At 52.7% G+C, this 16,053-nt stretch overlaps 1 protein-coding gene across 8 annotated transcripts in view; it reads left to right on the top strand.

The window, feature by feature from the left end:
* Nucleotides 1-4,074: 4,074 nt before the first annotated feature.
* Nucleotides 4,075-16,053, top strand: part of GDPD5 (glycerophosphodiester phosphodiesterase domain containing 5) — an 86,126-nt gene continuing 74,147 nt past the window's right edge. For all 8 annotated transcript variants that reach the window (XM_015600643.2, XM_015600638.2, XM_025042789.1 and 5 more), the window contains exon 1: nucleotides 4,075-4,886. The gene's annotated coding sequence lies outside the window, so the exon portion shown is untranslated. The remainder of the gene's footprint in view (nucleotides 4,887-16,053) is intronic.

Below are 16,053 nucleotides of genomic sequence, written 5' to 3'. Positions count from 1 at the left end.
TCCTGTTCCCTCAAACACGCCAAACTTCTCACCAATCACCAGCCTGTTCCCACTTCCATACTCTTGTGCTCAGTGTTCCCTCTGCCTAGAAGACTCTTCTCTCCTTATCCTGACAAATTGTGCCAACCCTTAGAGAGCCAATCAAGTGTCACCTTCCCTGTGAAGCTGCCCTCAACCTTGACTTGCCCTCCCCCTGCAAACTTCTATGTTCCCTGGGTACTCTGCACACACCATAGCAGAGAGCCCTGGGACTGGGGGCTCCTTGATTGTCTCATCCCTCGTTGTCCTTTGTTCTAGGACTTCGTTCAGCTCAGGGATGATTGGAAAATATGAGATGACCTGGGGCACAGAGATTCCATCCCTTGCCCTCTAGAAGTTTATACTCTGGTGGGGAACTGACCCACAAACAGCCTAAGATCTGAAAGGATCAGTGTCCCAAGAGAGGCATAAAGAACCTACAGCGTCACCAGCTCCAATGGACAATGCCGTGCTTCCCACAGGGGAGTTGGGCAGGCTTTCTAGAGAGGTCAACTTGTGTACTGGGTGAAGAATGAAGAAAATTCCAGGGGCTGAGTGCGGCACATGCAGGCAGGAGGGCTGGGGAAAGGATTCCAGGCTGGCAGAGGCAGACAAGAAGGAAAGCAGGCTGTACTGTGAGGGCCAGGAGTTCAGCTGAACCACCGACCCCAGCAAAAAGTGTAGGAGGGCAGGGCAGCATCTGCCTGATGCTCCATGGTATCCCCCGCCAGCACCCAGCACAGTGCCTGCATAGTGAGTGCATGGTAAGGATTTGTTGGAAGTCGATCTCACAGGATGTGAAGTCTTATACAATTCGGTGGCTCTATTAAGAAAGAGAATGCCAAATTCCTAATATAAATGTAGGCACAAAAGTGAACGTTCATTTGTGATGAGATCAGGAAGCCATGTAACAGAACTGAAGCTGCAGTAGCCTCACTGTTAGTCCTCCTCTGGTGAAAATATAAGGAGGCTGGAAGCTTCTCAGAATGGTGGGGCACCAGGCTGAAAAGGCTAGCCTTTTCTGTCAGCCCCCTGGAGACTCAGGTTCAGAGATGCCTCTGAACCCTCAATCACTCTCCCAGACAAACCGCAGTGACCATGCCTCTGTCATGCTTTGTGGGCCTCTCTGGCCACAAAAAGGCCTGATTCTCCCAGGTCAGGAGACTTCCTCTCCCTGGGAGGGTAGCCAGAGGGCAAATGTGGGCTGTCTGAGAACCCTGTGCTGGTCACCTCCTGGAGACCTTGGGCACTCCTCTCCCAGGCCTCAGGGGCCATGGAAGGTCTGTTCTGAAAGCCTCCTTTTCATTCTGGCCGTCTGACCCGCTCAGGAGGCTCTCGCAGCAGGGGTGGCAGAGAACTGCTCTCTGAGGGCCTCATTCATCTCCTAATGCTGAGGTCTTACAAGGGCCTGCTGGCACTCTGCTGGTTGGGGGTGGGTGGGGACGCACTGCCACGGAGGTGCTCCTTGCCCATGGGGCCAACTAGACATGAAAGATGTAATTACAGACCCTTCAAGCTGAGAGATTCCACACTAAAGACAGGCTTCCTAGGGGAGCCCAGGAAGGTTTCTCAGAGGAGGAGACACTTGATTTGAGAAATAGAGCATTCATTCAACAATTATTTACTGAGCACCTACTATGTGCCAGGCTCCAAGGATGGAGCAGTGAAGAGGACAGATGGGCATTTGCCCCAAAGTTTCTTCCCTCAGTCCAGTAGGGAAGTAGGAATGAACTCAGGAGAGAAGGGGACCACTGGCTCCCAGACAAAGGGAAAAGTAGGAACAACCACACAGAAAGAAGAAACTGCATCCTGCCTGTGGATAGCGTGGAAAGAAGTTTGGTGCGAGGGGAGAGGGAAGCAACTAGAAGGCGAAGATGGTTGGGTTGGCAGAGAGCAATAATGGAAGGGATAGAATACCAGGCTAGGGATTTAGGACTTGATTATGCTGGCAATTGGGCCCCAGAAGGTTCTAAGCAGAGGGAGAAGTCACAAGGTTTCATAGCATGATTATCAAGCTCAACACATAAGGCAAAATAGCATTCTGCCAGTGCTGAGGCTGCAACCACCAGTGGGAGCTTCCTGGGGCCAACCTCCCCACCCCCACCCCTGGGCTTGGCTAGGAAAGGGCACCCCTTCAGCCTCGACTTCAGCCTCCAGCTTAGCCTCTTCCTTGTTCTTCCAACCAATTTAAAGGCTGGTGCTCTCTAAAGAGGAAATAGGACAGAGTTTCTGGGTCCAGGCCTCACTAAGGACTCCATCTCGTCATCATGCAGGCCCCACATGATTTGCCTCTTGTGGGCTTTAAATGTTTTCACGCTACCTGGTTTCCCTATAAAGCTCTGTCTTTCCTATAGTAATACCTGGCTTCAAAACTTCCCAGGGCATTCCTTCCGACAACCAGTGAGTCCAGACTCAGGGTCTTTATGACTAGGGCCTCAACATAATTCTGCTGGGTTCAGGGTCATGAGTAAGACCCCAAAAGAGTTCTTGGCCCTTAGAATAAAGTCTGAACTCCCTTCTGCTTGGCTCAACTTGCCTCTCCACACTTTTCTCTTCCCATCAGTTCTGCTGTCCCTTCCCTGGGAGCTCTAGCCACCCTAAATATGTCTGTATTCTCCAACAAAGCAATGCTGTCCCTCACCTCCAGGGTTTTGCCCAGACTGGCCTCTGCCCAGAGCACTGTTCATTCCTGAGGTTCCCTCCTAACCTAGCTAACCCCTACTTTTGGCTTGAGCTTGCCTGTCACTCCCTCAGGGAAGCCTCTTCTAATGCCCCCCAGAATAGGCCAGGGGTCCCCAGAAGTTTTCTTTCAGACTTCATGCCTTTGTACATGCTGTTTCCTCTACCAAGAATAGCCTTCCTTCTATCCTTTGAAGCCTGATGCCTGCCGGGTCTCTGATAAGTGGCAGCATCTTTTTGCCCTTTTACAGATGAGGAACTAGAGGATCAGAGAGGTCCAGTAACCTGTTGAAAGCCACGCAGTTTTGTCCTAGAATGCGATAATGATGAGTGGATAGAATCCTGTGCCAGCTATATGGTCTTGGGAACATCACTTGACCTCTCCATGCTTTGGTGTCCTCATGAGTGAAATGGGGTACCTACTGCATAAGGTTGGTGTGAGGCTTACAGAAAAGCTGTACAGTGTGGCCTTCCATTCCTTCGCTCCCCAGGCCATTTAGTGGCTTTCACATGGCCCCAGCAGCACATTCAACATTCACTCCTTCATTCATCAAAACCCTCCAATGCCGGGTTTGTGCCTTACCCTGTGCAGGGTGCTATAAATCAGACACGGCTCCTGCTCTAAGGCGCTTGGGGAGTGGAGGGTCAGGAGCTGAGGGCAGAAAGTCATTCACACACCTCTCTCTTGACTTCATATTTTTAAAACTGATAACGATGTTCCTCCTCGCGGACGGGGGCTGAAAAGGGGGAAATGCTTATTAAGAAAGACCCACTCTTTATTTTCAAAAACTTATTTTTCACCGCTTTCTGACATCTGAGTATTTCACAGCATCTAACACTCACCGCCTCGCGCTGAGCCCTAGAAGCTGGAGAGGGAGAGTCCTGTGAGAGCTGTTTCTCACCACTCTCGAGGGCTGTGCTATCCCTGAAGATTCTACTACCCTGGATAACCCGTCTCGCCTCCACCCGGCTGCTTTCCCTAACATGACCCCTGTTCCTATCCCATGACTCCCCCTCTCCCACACAAGGATTGTCTCCACGCCCCGGTCCCAGACAGATCGGTCCTCTTCACTTCTCCTTCCATCCGGGTCCCCACGTTACCCTCCCTCCCGCTCCGCTCTTTAAAACCGCGCAACCCGCCTGCACTGCCAGGTACCCAGCCTCACATCTCCACTGTCCGCCCCGCCCCCTCCGAGGTAGAGTCCGCGTTGCGCAGAGCTCCGCTCTTTTCCCACTGTCCCATTGGCTCCTGCCGCCTGACGGCGCGGGGCAGGGAGGGAATCTGGAGCGCGCCCCGCCCCTTGCCCCCGGGCCGGGCGAGGGGCGGGGTCTCGGGCTGACTCCGCCCCGTTCGGGCGGGGCGGTGCTGGCCTGCTCTCGGGCGCTGGGCGGCGCTGCCTCGGCTCGTCTCGGCTCCGGCCCCGGCCGCAGCTCCTGTGGGGGTAGGCGACGGGAATGACAGCGGTTGGGGTGGCGGCGGCTGCAGCGCGGAGCTGAACGAGCGGCGTGCGAGCCGGGAGAAGAGGAGGAAGTAGAGCCGCGGTCCGGAGCTCGGGAGTCAGCCGCCGCACCGAGGTCCGCCCCATTTTTCAGAGCGAGCAGAGTCCGGACCTAGAAAGACTTCTCCGTCCAGCTCCGGCCGCGGCGGCTCCTCGCTGGCGTCCTGACCTGCCCCGATTGCCCTGGCCCCGGGTTCCGCGCCCGGACCCTCTCAGCCCTGCGGTCCGGGGCACCGTGGACGGGACGCTTGGAGCCCCCGACCCTGATCCAGTGCACCTGGGCGAGACTCTCCTGGCCCACCATACCGATCCACGGTTGCGGGCTCGTTCCCAGCCTTTCTATAGTGTGTGTTGGAGCCCCCAGCCCTCCGTCCGGGGTTAACGCAGGGTGTCCCCAGGGCCCCGATTGAGAGCTAAGGAGCCCGGACAACCCCCAGACTCTGTTAACCCGAGACCCGGACCTGCAGCTGCCTCCGACACGGTGCTGCTTCGCCCAGGAAGCCCCGGCCCGGGTCCAGCGCCCCGTGAGCGGTCCCACGCGGGCTGGACAGTCTGACAGAACCGAACCGGGGTGGTGCTGTGAGCTGAAGTTGCCACCTTCCTGCTGTCCCAGGCGAGGGGCGAGGGGCTTGCCCCAAAGAGAACACGGGCCCTTCTGCCCCGGCGGCTGGCGAGAGCCGAGAGCTGCAGGTGAGAGAGCCCCGGATGCCGGGGCTAGGGCAGCCTCTTGCCGGATCCGGCAGAGTGGGGGCCAGTTGCGGGGGTGTGCTGGGCACTAGCTGAGGCTGAAACTGGCTGGGAGGGGGCGCGGGAAAGTGGGGCAGGGAAAAAACGGGCACTTACCGAGCGCCCATTGTGTGCGAGTCCACGCCCCACCCTTGTGCAAGTGGTCCCTCACTAAGGCTCCGTGAGATAAAAGGTGTCGTGTACTGTTATAGGCGCTTACGGGTGGGTAAACTGAGACTCAATGGGGTTAAGTGACCCTGCTCGTTTATTCTACGGTGAGATAGGTTGGAGACGGAAAGAAGCAGAAAATGAAGAGTAAAAAGAGAGGAAGGCAGGAGGTGGGGGAAGGGTCAAGGTGGGGCCACGGGGGTATTCTAGAGCTGATCTTGAGGCTGGGGAGGTGGCTTTTCCTGACCTCTTTCTCTCCAACTCCATGGCTGTGTCACCTCCCAGGAAAGGTGACCCAAAGTTGAGGGCAGAGGTAGGAAGCTTCCCACTTTCACAGTTCCCCTCCCTATGGGCCCAGGACTGGAGAGCAGCAGCCCTTGGCCCTTGCTTGCCCCGCTCCAGGATCTTTGAGGCACTCTGGAGGTCCTGAGACGCTGCTTATCTGTTGAGGAAACTCACTGTAGACGTCACCAAGTCAGAACCCATCAGAGCTGGAGGAGATGAGGCCCCTTAGCACTCACCCAGCTCACATCTTTCACATTACTAAGGGGCCTCAGTGGGGAAGTGCCAATTATCAGAGGTCCTAAAGCTGCCAGTGAGTGGTCCCACCACAAGTGTACTTGAGAAAACCTTCCCAAATATCTTTCAAGGTATTCACACCCCCTCCCCAGTTAGCATCTTCTGGGTGGGTAGTTGGGGTTTTCCCACCCATGATTTGAGGTCAGGGTGACCACATATGAAGCTATTGTGAGAGTCTCTGTGGTTGGTGCTGGGGCTCAAGACATGCCAGCAGCCCCATAGCCTTTGGCCCAGACTAAAGGTTGACCTTAGCCTCTCCTGGGCAGAGGAACCTGCGAGACACCTCTAGCCCAGGAGGGGAGGGCTTGCTCTAGGTTTCAAGGTTGGGGCTGCCAGGGCTGGGGGCACAGTCTCAGATGTCTGGATTCCCAGGTAGGGGGCTCTTTCTGCTACTTACCGCCCTCCTGACCGTGCAGGGAGAGGGGTGTTGTGAAAGAGGGTTTGCCTGGACTTTGTAGGCTCTTGTTCTAGGTGGGGAGGGGGAGGGGATATGGCCTTGGTCTGAGTCCTGTGGCCTTGGCTGAGACTAGTTAACCCCTGTCGTGCCTGGCTTCCTGGAGTCTTGGGGAAACCACCTTGGAAAGCCCCTGGGAGGTGGAGGATGGTGGAGAGGTCTGCTGATGGCTAGAAGCTTAGTCTCTGGGGGTGGAGGGATAAGGGAACTGCAAGAGAAGGTGACTGAGAGGCTTGGGATTCCACCTACCCCCTAATCCTTAGCGATTCAAATTCTCATAATAATCCCTGCCTCTAAACAGAGTCCTCTTTGATGAGATAATTTCACACCTATGATCTCATTTCATAGTATGATGGAAAGAACCTCAAGCATGAGGCAGAACAGTGTTGGGGAGCCACCTGGGACTTCTCAGATGCATTCATGGTGCCCAGCCTCACCTATAAAATGGGGTCAAGGCAGATGTGTGTTACCCATTCAGATAATGTGGCCATCATATCCAGCAGACTGTCAAGTGCTAAAAGAGTTTTTTGTGTTTGCCAAGGCTGGGCTTGTTATTGATGGCTACCTTGTAATGGGAAACTGAGGTTCAGGGGTGAAACCACTTGCCCAGGGCCTTTGTGTTTGCTTCAGGAACTGTTTGGGTGCCAAATGCATACCAGATGCCCAGAAGTTACCCAGATGGAAAAGGCAGTGTGATCACTAGCTCACAATTGGGTGAGCTAAGTGGCATGGGCAGATAATGATGAGACAGACCAGGTGGGCATGAATCTGCTCTACCTCCCACTGGCCATGTGGCCTTGCACAAATCACTTCACTCCTTGGAGCCCCAGCTTCTCTATAAATTAGAATTCCTCCTTTATGAGGTTGTTGTGAGGACTGAGATATAAATATACAATGGTTGGCCAAATATCTATTTCCTTCCCTATAAGGAAAGGAAGCTTGAATTTTGACTAGAAAATCTGGGAAAATTCTCAGACTTGCCTTAGATTAGAATGCAGACTACTGTTGCAGGCACACACACCTGGGTTTACTCAGCTGGGAATCCTATGTGGGTCAGGCTCCCCTGTGCTACCTTCCTGGTCTCATAGCCCTCTAAAATCTGCTTGAGGACCCTGGCGAGGGGCTCTGGATCCTGACTCTCCAACCCCAGGGCCAGGATTGTGGGGAGCTGGTGTTCATTCACTTAGGCTCATTGTCTGGCTTCCCTTGGGCACAAAAGTGCAGTGAATAATTTATGGGTCTCCTCATGCTGGGAGGCGGGCTCAAGGAAATTGCTCTATGCTTAGCCAGCCCTTGATCCCACCCCCTACCCCCAGGAGGTGGGTAGTTCCTGTTAGGGCTATAAGAAGTCTTGGATATGGTGGTGAGGGAGAGAGGACCAGAAGAAAGTGAGCTATATTATTAACTCTGGCTCTCTCCTGTTGGCAGGCCAGGTGAACCCGTAGAAAATAATGGAAACCAAACTAGCTGAGTTAGGGTCAAGCTGTGGGCCTCTGATTCCAAATAGGTGATGAGATGTGGCAGAGAGAGGCCCCTTGAAGACTGGAGTAACTCTGGAAGGCTTCATCAAGGAGGAAGGTGTCTGGGCTGGAACTGGAGGCAACTTGATGTAGACAGTAGGGGTCCTGACACCAGTTCCAGGCTGTGCCACTTACTCACTCTGAGATTATGAGCAAGACACCTAATCCTGCCAGGTCATTTGCTCCTTTACAAAGTGGGGGTAGTTATGGGTGACTGTCGGGTCATATATATATAAAACACATGGCAAGATAGGTACTTAGTGAAAGGGTGCTTCAGTGTGAACATGAACCATGGAGTGGGTCGAGAGTGGGGGAGTGGGATGATCTGTAAGCAGAGAACCGGGGAGAACTCTGGGGTAGTGATGCTGGGGTCTGTGGGGTCAGCGAGGGGTGTGGAAAAGAGGGGTGGGTAGAGGGCCTTGAAAGTCAGACAGAATTCACAGTTCAGAAAATGTCATGGAGTGCCCACTCAGAAACCTGCGTGGCTCCTTCTTGCCTGTAAGATGGACGCCAAGCCCCTTTGTTGTGTATTCGAGGCCTTGCTCATTATAGCCACTACATGGACCCCTGGCTAATTGTTCATAAATGTCTCCTAAAAACACCACATGTGGCCCTATTGCTGCCCCTATGCTTATGGGGTTCCTCCTGTCAGAAACACCATCCCTGCCTCTTTTCTGCTCACCTCCCCACCTGTTAAGGCCCAACTCAGTCATTACCCAAGAAACATTCTTGACTTAACTCTCTGGTCACACCCCCTCTGAATCTTTAACACTTCACAGTAATCGTAATAAATGATATCTGCCATTGCATCATATTTTATAGTTCATAGAATGTATCCACATAGTCATTAATAATACTGTGATGATGATGTTAACAACAACTAAAGCTTTGACTACTTATTATGAGCCAGACACTGCTAAGCTCTTTATGGACACTCATTCACAACTCTGGGAGGTAACTATTGTCATCTCCCAGAAACTGGGGCTCAGAGAAGTACATTGTCTTGCTCAAGGTCACACAGCTAGACAATGGGGAGTGAAGAGTGAAGTCTGTGCTCCTCTCTGCGACTAAACAGACAGCTTGACAGCTTTTAGAAGGTATTCTGTCTCCTCAACTCTGCCTAAGTACCTTGAGAGCATATTTAGCATGTAAAAAACCTAGAAATGAGTCTTCTTAAGGCTAAAAAAAGTGTTGGGGTGAGCTCGGGGCCCCGCAAGGAAACCGTGGCTGGGCATCTAGGGCCCTGGGTCCCTGTACTGGCTGGTTGTGTGATTTGCGGTGAATCAGGCCCCTTCTGTGATCCTGTTTTTTCACAGGTGAGTGAGTGGGGTGGTGGTGTCCGAGCTCCCGGAGCTCCAACTTCTGCAGTGTCCTTTGTGACCCTGGAAGGTAGAGGAGGAGACCACAGCATCAGGGCCAGAGGATGTGGTATGGCGGGCGGCTGTGATTCTTGGCCTAGTTGCTGTCTGGGCCAGCAGGCTCTGTAGTTAGCTGCTGCCTTTTCTGAAGAAGGGCGGTGCCCTGGGTTGCTGGCAGCATGGTCATTAGCTGTGCAGAGGAGACCCTGTGATTGGGAGCCGGCTGGGCCAGGCCAGGTTGGCAGTGTTGGAGGCAGGCTGGCCTGGACACAGCAGGGTCATTGGCAGGGCAGCTGGCAGGGCAGCTGCTGCTCCTTCCTTTGCAGCCTCCAGGGCGGTGGCAAGTTCCCACTGGGCACCAGAGCTTTGTAGGCCAAGGCGTGACCTGTCCTCCTGTTGTGGTGGTCATGGGCGTGGAGCAGTGAGGAATCTAGCCAGGCTTGAAGATGCCTCTTCCTAGAAGCTTCCAGGACTCTTCCCAAGCAGGAGGAATCCAACCCTCCTCTGCAGATCCATACCCTTCGCTCACTGACTATGGTGTGTGAACTGGGGCTGTGTAGGTCAGCTTTCCTTGCCAGACAGAACTAGATTCTATACCACCAAAGTGCCTGGCAGCACGCCTGGCACAAAGTGGCAACCCCCACAGGAGAGGCAACGTGATCCGCCCCTTGGGCAAGTCACTCAATCTTTGTACTTGTATAATGGGGCTGATAATAAGTGCTTTGGGGGTTAAATGGGATGAAGGGAGGGAGGTACTCTGTCAGCCTGAGTCCACATGCCTGTCCTCTTGGTAGCCTCATGAATGAGTGACTCAGGAGGAAGCTGATTAAAGAGTCCAGCTAGTGATGCCAGGAAGGAGGGTGTGCCAGGTGGCAGGGAGGACTTACCAGAGGAGGACCCTTTGCTGTCTGGGGAGGACTCTGTCAGACGGGATTTGCATACCTGCGATTCCTACCGCCTTCCCAGTGAGCAGGCAGTTGAGAGACATGGAAGGCTTCAAGCTAAGTTTAGAGCTAGGAGTGGGAAATCCAGAGACCTGGTTATTCTCAGGCCTTAACAGCAGAAATGACCCAGGTGGGAGGAGCCATCTGGGTCCTGTTCAAAATGTAATATGATTGGAGATTTTGGTCTGTGGGGGAAGCAGACATTAAACAAGTAAACACACAGATACAGAACTTCCAAATTGTGAAGAGTGAGCTCCCGAGGTGGGGGCGGACCCCATCATTGTCTGTGGATGGTAGTGCAGAGTAATGCTTAAATCACAGCCCGAAAGCAAGCACTAGCCATGTGACTTGGGCAAATGATTTAACCTCTCTGGGCCTCATTTCTCCATCTGTAAACCAGGACAATTATAGCACCTATTTCATAAGATTGTGATTAAACTGAATTATACATATAAAGCACTCAGAAAAATACCTGGTACTAATAAGCACTCAATGCATGTTAGCTGTTTTTGGCTGTATCTCCAGCATCTAGCAAAGCGCCTGAAAGAGAACAGGTGCTTGAGAGGGGCGTATGGAATGAATGCCAGGGAAAGGGCAGCTGCTTTGTGCAATGAATGGATGGGCGGCCTAGATGGGAGGACATAGAAACAGTGACAACACAAAATGTGATAGAATGGGGCAGGGAAGGCCAGGGGGCTGGGGTTATCCAGTACTGGATGGAGAGGGAGTCAGGAAAGGCCTCCTAGAGGTGGTGCTCCTAGAGCTGAGTTTGAAAGTATCATTTAACACATGCGTGCACCTGGCTCTGCCGTGAGGTCAGTGCTAGGAATGAGCTCAGAGGATAGTGGTTCCTGTCTCGGCATAGCGGACCGGGGTAGAACTTGGGCAGCCCCCAGCTCTGTTGGACTCCACAAGCCTCCCTCTTCCCACCACCTCACACTGTCTCGCCATCTGTGATATTCTGCTTTGAGGGCACAAGGAAGGCAAGAAGGTAGGTGTGGGGAGGAAGTATGGGCTGTTGTCTGAGCATCCCAGCTCTTCCTAGGTCTGGGACCAAATCTCCTACAGAAAAGAGTAAACAGGCCTTGCTCGGGAGTTCTTTTATATTCTTGCTCCCAAGGCACACCCGCCAGCAGAGGTGGTCTTCCAACATTGATCCCGCAGCTGTTTAGCTTTGAATGAAAAGACTATTAAAAAAAAGTCATGAAGAATTCCTCTCACCCTCCCACCCAGGAGGCTCAAAAAAAAGTTTTCTTCCACGACAGGGGAGCCAGGACCCCCTAAGTATCTTAAAGGAGGTCACCCCAGAGGCACCCTGAAGTCAGAGTCCCCTTGCGCTGCTTGCACTTGTGGCTAGCTGTAGAGCCTTGAGGACACAACCTTTTCCCTTATATTTTGCCTGGTTTTTTACCCCTCCTGTAAAATGGGACCAGAGTAGTAAAGCCCTTCTCTCCTTCAGAAGGTGTGTGGTTGGGAAGCTTATGAGGTAGGAGAGGCTATAGTAGGCATCCGGGCCCATGGCTTTCAAACTTTGCTGTACACATTAGAATCATTGAGGAAACTCTTAAAAGTCCTACCTGGGCCCCACACCACAATCCAGGGCAAGACCCAGGCATCAGTTGTTTTTAAAGCACCCCAGGTAATGTCTCAGGGCAGCCAAGACTGAGAACCACCAGCTGCCTTTTTGAGGCAAGCCTCCTACAGCATCCCCAGGATGATACCTGCACATCTCATGACAAAGAGCCTATTGCTTCCAGGCCACTCCCTCCTCTGTGGCACTGCTCTCCCTGAACCTCCCTGCCTAGAGAAACGGGAGTGGAAAAACTTTATAGTCCTGTACACGTGGGTTCCAGCAATCCTCTGCTCTCTGCTTGGGTGTCTTCTCTGAGCCTTGGTGTCCTCATCCGAAAATAGAAGTAACAATAATCTCTCTCCAAAAGGGCCGTAGAGATCAAACAAGGCCATGCACAGAAAGCACTTGCACAATGCCTGACACATTTATCAGCAGTGTACAGTAGATGGTCACAGACAGAGGCAGAGCCAGGCTGGACTCAGACCCTGGACTTCCCATTGCAGTACTGTACCTCCTGCCGTCACCACCTGAGGCTGGGTCTCCGAAATGATGGCTGGTGGGGGAAGGGATCAACACCCAGTCTTGGAGCCCTTCCCTGTCTCCCTTGTCTCTAAGAGATAAGACAAGACAGCAAGCATTTTGTTTTGCTTGGTTTTGTTTTAATGGCCCAAGAGTTTGGCTCTCCTTAACAATGAAGCCTTGTCTGAATCTGCTTGTTTTTCCAACCAGATACCCATTTGCACCACCCGCTTGGGGCCCTGTCCCACCTGGGAGAACTGAAAAATGTCAGAGATTTTTTTTTTTTTTTTTTTTTAATCTAGAGGAGGAGACTGGGGAGACACTGGAGGCCTCTGTCTGGCCCTCACCAATAATTGACCCCACTTAAGTTAGCTGCCTCTGTAGGAAGCTAGTTCACTAAAATTATTTCAAGGTAGTTACCAGGATGGGTTTTGGAGGCAGAAAAACTTTTGTTTGAGTTCTGGCTTTGACACTTACTGGCGATTTGACCCTGGGCAAGTCGTTTCAGTTTCTTTAGCACCAGTTTTTTTCTTCTGTAAAATATGTATATAGGATGTATGTCCTTGGGTTGTGCTGAGAAGCGAGTGAAGTGCTTGGTGTGTAAAACTCAGTGCCTACCATATAGTGAGCACTCAGAAACTGCCCAGGATCATCCTCATTAGGCACTGAACTCTGCGCCTGCCCCTCCCTTCACTGGCCGGGTCCTGTTCCCAGTCCACTTCACGTGCTTGGTCAGGCCCAGGCTGAGACGGGGGAGGCCTGGGCATCCCTGCAAACTCCTCTTCTGTAATCACTTGTTTCATATGTATTTAGAGGAGGCCCTGAGGGCATTTGGCGGCCTTGCTTGGCTTCCCCTGCTCTGGCCCAGCCAGAGAGGGTATGTCCACCCAGGGTAAACTGCTCTGCCAATAGGGGTGTAGCAGATGAACAAAGGAGAGTACAGCACCAGGGCTAGCAGCCCCTGGGAGCAGTTATTTCATATGTATTGGGGAGAAAGTGGTCAGCTCTGTGGACAAGGGCTGTGGCCTATAGTAGAGGGAACCAGTCAGCCCAGGGGGCCTAGCAAGGGAGTAAACCCAACTATCTCCTTTCCTCCAGTCTCCCATGGGGACTTCCCATTAGGTGAACCTACCCAGAAGCCAGAGGCATGGAGCTCAGTGCAGTCCATTGAGATCAACCTCCAGGACCCAAGGCAGGTGGGAGAGTGGATCTGGAAAGGCAAGCAGGAGACATTCCTTATTCTGTCATTCAGAAACCAAGGAGTCCTCAGGATTCACTCTCCTTAGAATGCAGTTTAAGGATCATGTATTGTTCCTTGGGCAAAGAGGGTCTCCGCCCCCGCCCCAAATATAAGCCAAAGCATTCTAACAGCCATAGTCCTCTCCAGGAAAGGGGTTCTGGAGTACCTTGTCTTTTTATCTCTGCCTCTCCAGAGGTGCCCTAGCATCCCTTCGATATTGGTGCCCAGGCACCTGCCCACCATTCTCATCGTTTTGTCTAGCTCTGCCCGCACTGGTCCTCAAAGGACCTGGATCTGAATTTTCTCCAACCTGATCACCTGAACAACCTATGTTTCTGTCCCTCTTAAGCAGGCAATGTAGAATAGTGGTTAGAACACAGGCTCTGAAACCAGACTTTCTCCTGAAATCCTGACTCCACCATCATATGGCTGAGAAACTATATAGTGTGCCCTTTGATCTCTCTGTGCCTTGGTTTCCTCATCTTTGAAGCAGAGATAACTGAATACTTCTAGGGTTGTTGTGAAGACTAAAAGAGTGACTCAATGTTAGGTGCTTAGGATGGTGCCTGGCGAGCAAGAAGTGCCCAGTAAGTGACAGCCTTCACCATCATCACAAATAATACAGTCAGAGCCCAGAACAAACAGTGCATGGCTGGACCATCAGTGTAAGGATGGAGACTGTCGCCGCTCTCAGTCTAGATTCTGATCCAGTGACAAGGTTGTGACAGTTCCCACAGCCTTGCTACATTGTGGACACTTACCTGTCAGCCCTTCCACCCCGCAACCCCCACCCCCATCCTCTCCTGCAAACCATGTCATGTGAGAAGTGGGCTCTCGCTCTATCAAGCTGCAGTTGCCCCATCTATGAAAGAAAGCAGTTGAACTAGATGTTTCCAAGTTCTTCCCCCAAGTCTATGCTGGGAGCTGGGAAGAAGAGGACTCGGGTTGTTCCAGCTGTGGAGGAGCCCTGGAGGCTGGGGATAGATGGGAGTGGTCAAGGCACAGTCCACTTCTCTTCCTCATGGGCTAGGCTGGGCAGCCTTGAGAGTAGGATACAAGCAAAACACAGGAGCTCAGAGGAGAATGAGAGGAATTGAGGAGGCTTCATGGAGAAGGGAGCATTTGAAATTAGTCTTGAAGGTAGGCTAGGACTTTACTGGTCCAAATTGGACAGGAGAGGCATTGTAGAAAGGGGGAAGAGTAAGCATGAGGCAAAGAGGCATGGCCCTAGGGCTGTAGTAGGGAATGGGGCGTCCAGCACTCAGGGTGCACAGCAAGTCCTCGAAGGTAGAGTGATATGGTAGGAAATATGCAGTTTCTAGAATTGGGCTGGCCTGGGTTTGAATCCTGGCTCAGTTTCTTCTTGGTTCTTTGGGCAAGTCGCTTGCCTTTTCTGACCCTCCATTTTCCTATCTGTAGGATGGGGGCAAGCCCTCCTAGGGCTGGGTCCATGACATGCAATGTGCTGAGTGTGTCTGGAGGAGTGAGGCTGCCTCTCCACCCTGGGGCTACAGAGAAGTCAGGGACCCAAGGGGTCTGCCTTGGTCCATGCCTCCTCCCTCAAATTAGGCTGCAGGTGGCTTGGTGGGTGGCCTTGCCAGGGACAGCTTTATCTCCAGAATGGAGCAAAGGTCACGGGTAGGCTGGTGTCGGGTGAGCTCAGGTGCCTCAGCCAAGAGCTGACTTTGGTGTAGCCACCTTACGTTCTCTCCTTAGAGCTGGCCAGCCGTCAGCATCTTGGGGGATCAGCCCTGGGCCCACGTCAGCCTCTGATCCCCAGAATAGGCCATGCTGCCCTGAGCTCAGGTGGGCTGCAGGAGCCTACAAAGACCAGGTAAGGGGAGTTTGGGGCCAGGCAGACCACGCAGGCATTGCTGGGCCAACACCATAGGGCCCACGATGTGGGAAATGGGGAGATATATTGGGGCGCACTGCATGGAAAGCCCCGGTGAAGCCCCCAGAGAATGGTGTCTTGAGGGCAGCTGGGCAGGCCTACCACTGAACACTCCCTCTCCTCCCCCACAGGAATGCTTTGGCATCTCCAGCAGCTCACCCCTGGGCATCTTAGGAGGACCCATAAGATGCCCGTGGTGGCTTCTCAGAGGCCTTCCTAAGAAGAGAGGTGTGTGGTCTTCTCAGTCAGTCCTGGCTTTGAAGCCTAGCACTGCCTTTTTTGAGCAGAGCTTGACGCTGGGCAAGTCACTTAACCTCTCTGAGCCTCGGTTGTGTCCCTATAAAATGAGGCAGTAACATTTATACCTTCTATGTCTGTTTTGAAGCTAAAAATGACATAATGGGTAAGAGCACATCTCGTATTTTAGAGGAGACTCTACAACCACCCTCATCCTGCTCCCTTTCTGTGTGTACTGTCCATTTTTAATGTCGCCTCAGGAAGTTCTTTCTTAAGTCTAACTTAAGTCCATTATTCTGGAACTGGAACTGCCTTCCTCTTGTTGACCGAGTTCATCCTCTATACAAATGTGCTCCATCAGTACCTGTAGTAAGGCAAGGAATGGAGTGACTTGGATGTCCATTTTCACCTTGTGGCTTTGGGTCCCAGCTATCAACGGCCAGCACTTCCTGACCAATGTGGAGTGGGGGTGGCACGTCATCTTTACTGTTCACACTTGCTTCATCCATGCTCCAAAGGGATGACCCTAGGGCAATGAAGAGAGTCCTGGGCTGGGCCTAGAAGGTATGAGTCCCAGCACCCACTTGACCCATGGCTTGCTGTGTGACCTGAAGCCAGTTAGCAACCTCTCCGAGCCACAGTAGG

The sequence above is a fragment of the Pteropus alecto genome, unplaced genomic scaffold (assembly GCF_000325575.1).
Source record: "Pteropus alecto unplaced genomic scaffold, ASM32557v1 scaffold7, whole genome shotgun sequence".
NCBI lineage: Eukaryota > Metazoa > Chordata > Mammalia > Chiroptera > Pteropodidae > Pteropus > Pteropus alecto.
Note: the sequence above shows the minus strand (reverse complement) of the source record. Positions and strands in the feature narration are given on the sequence as shown.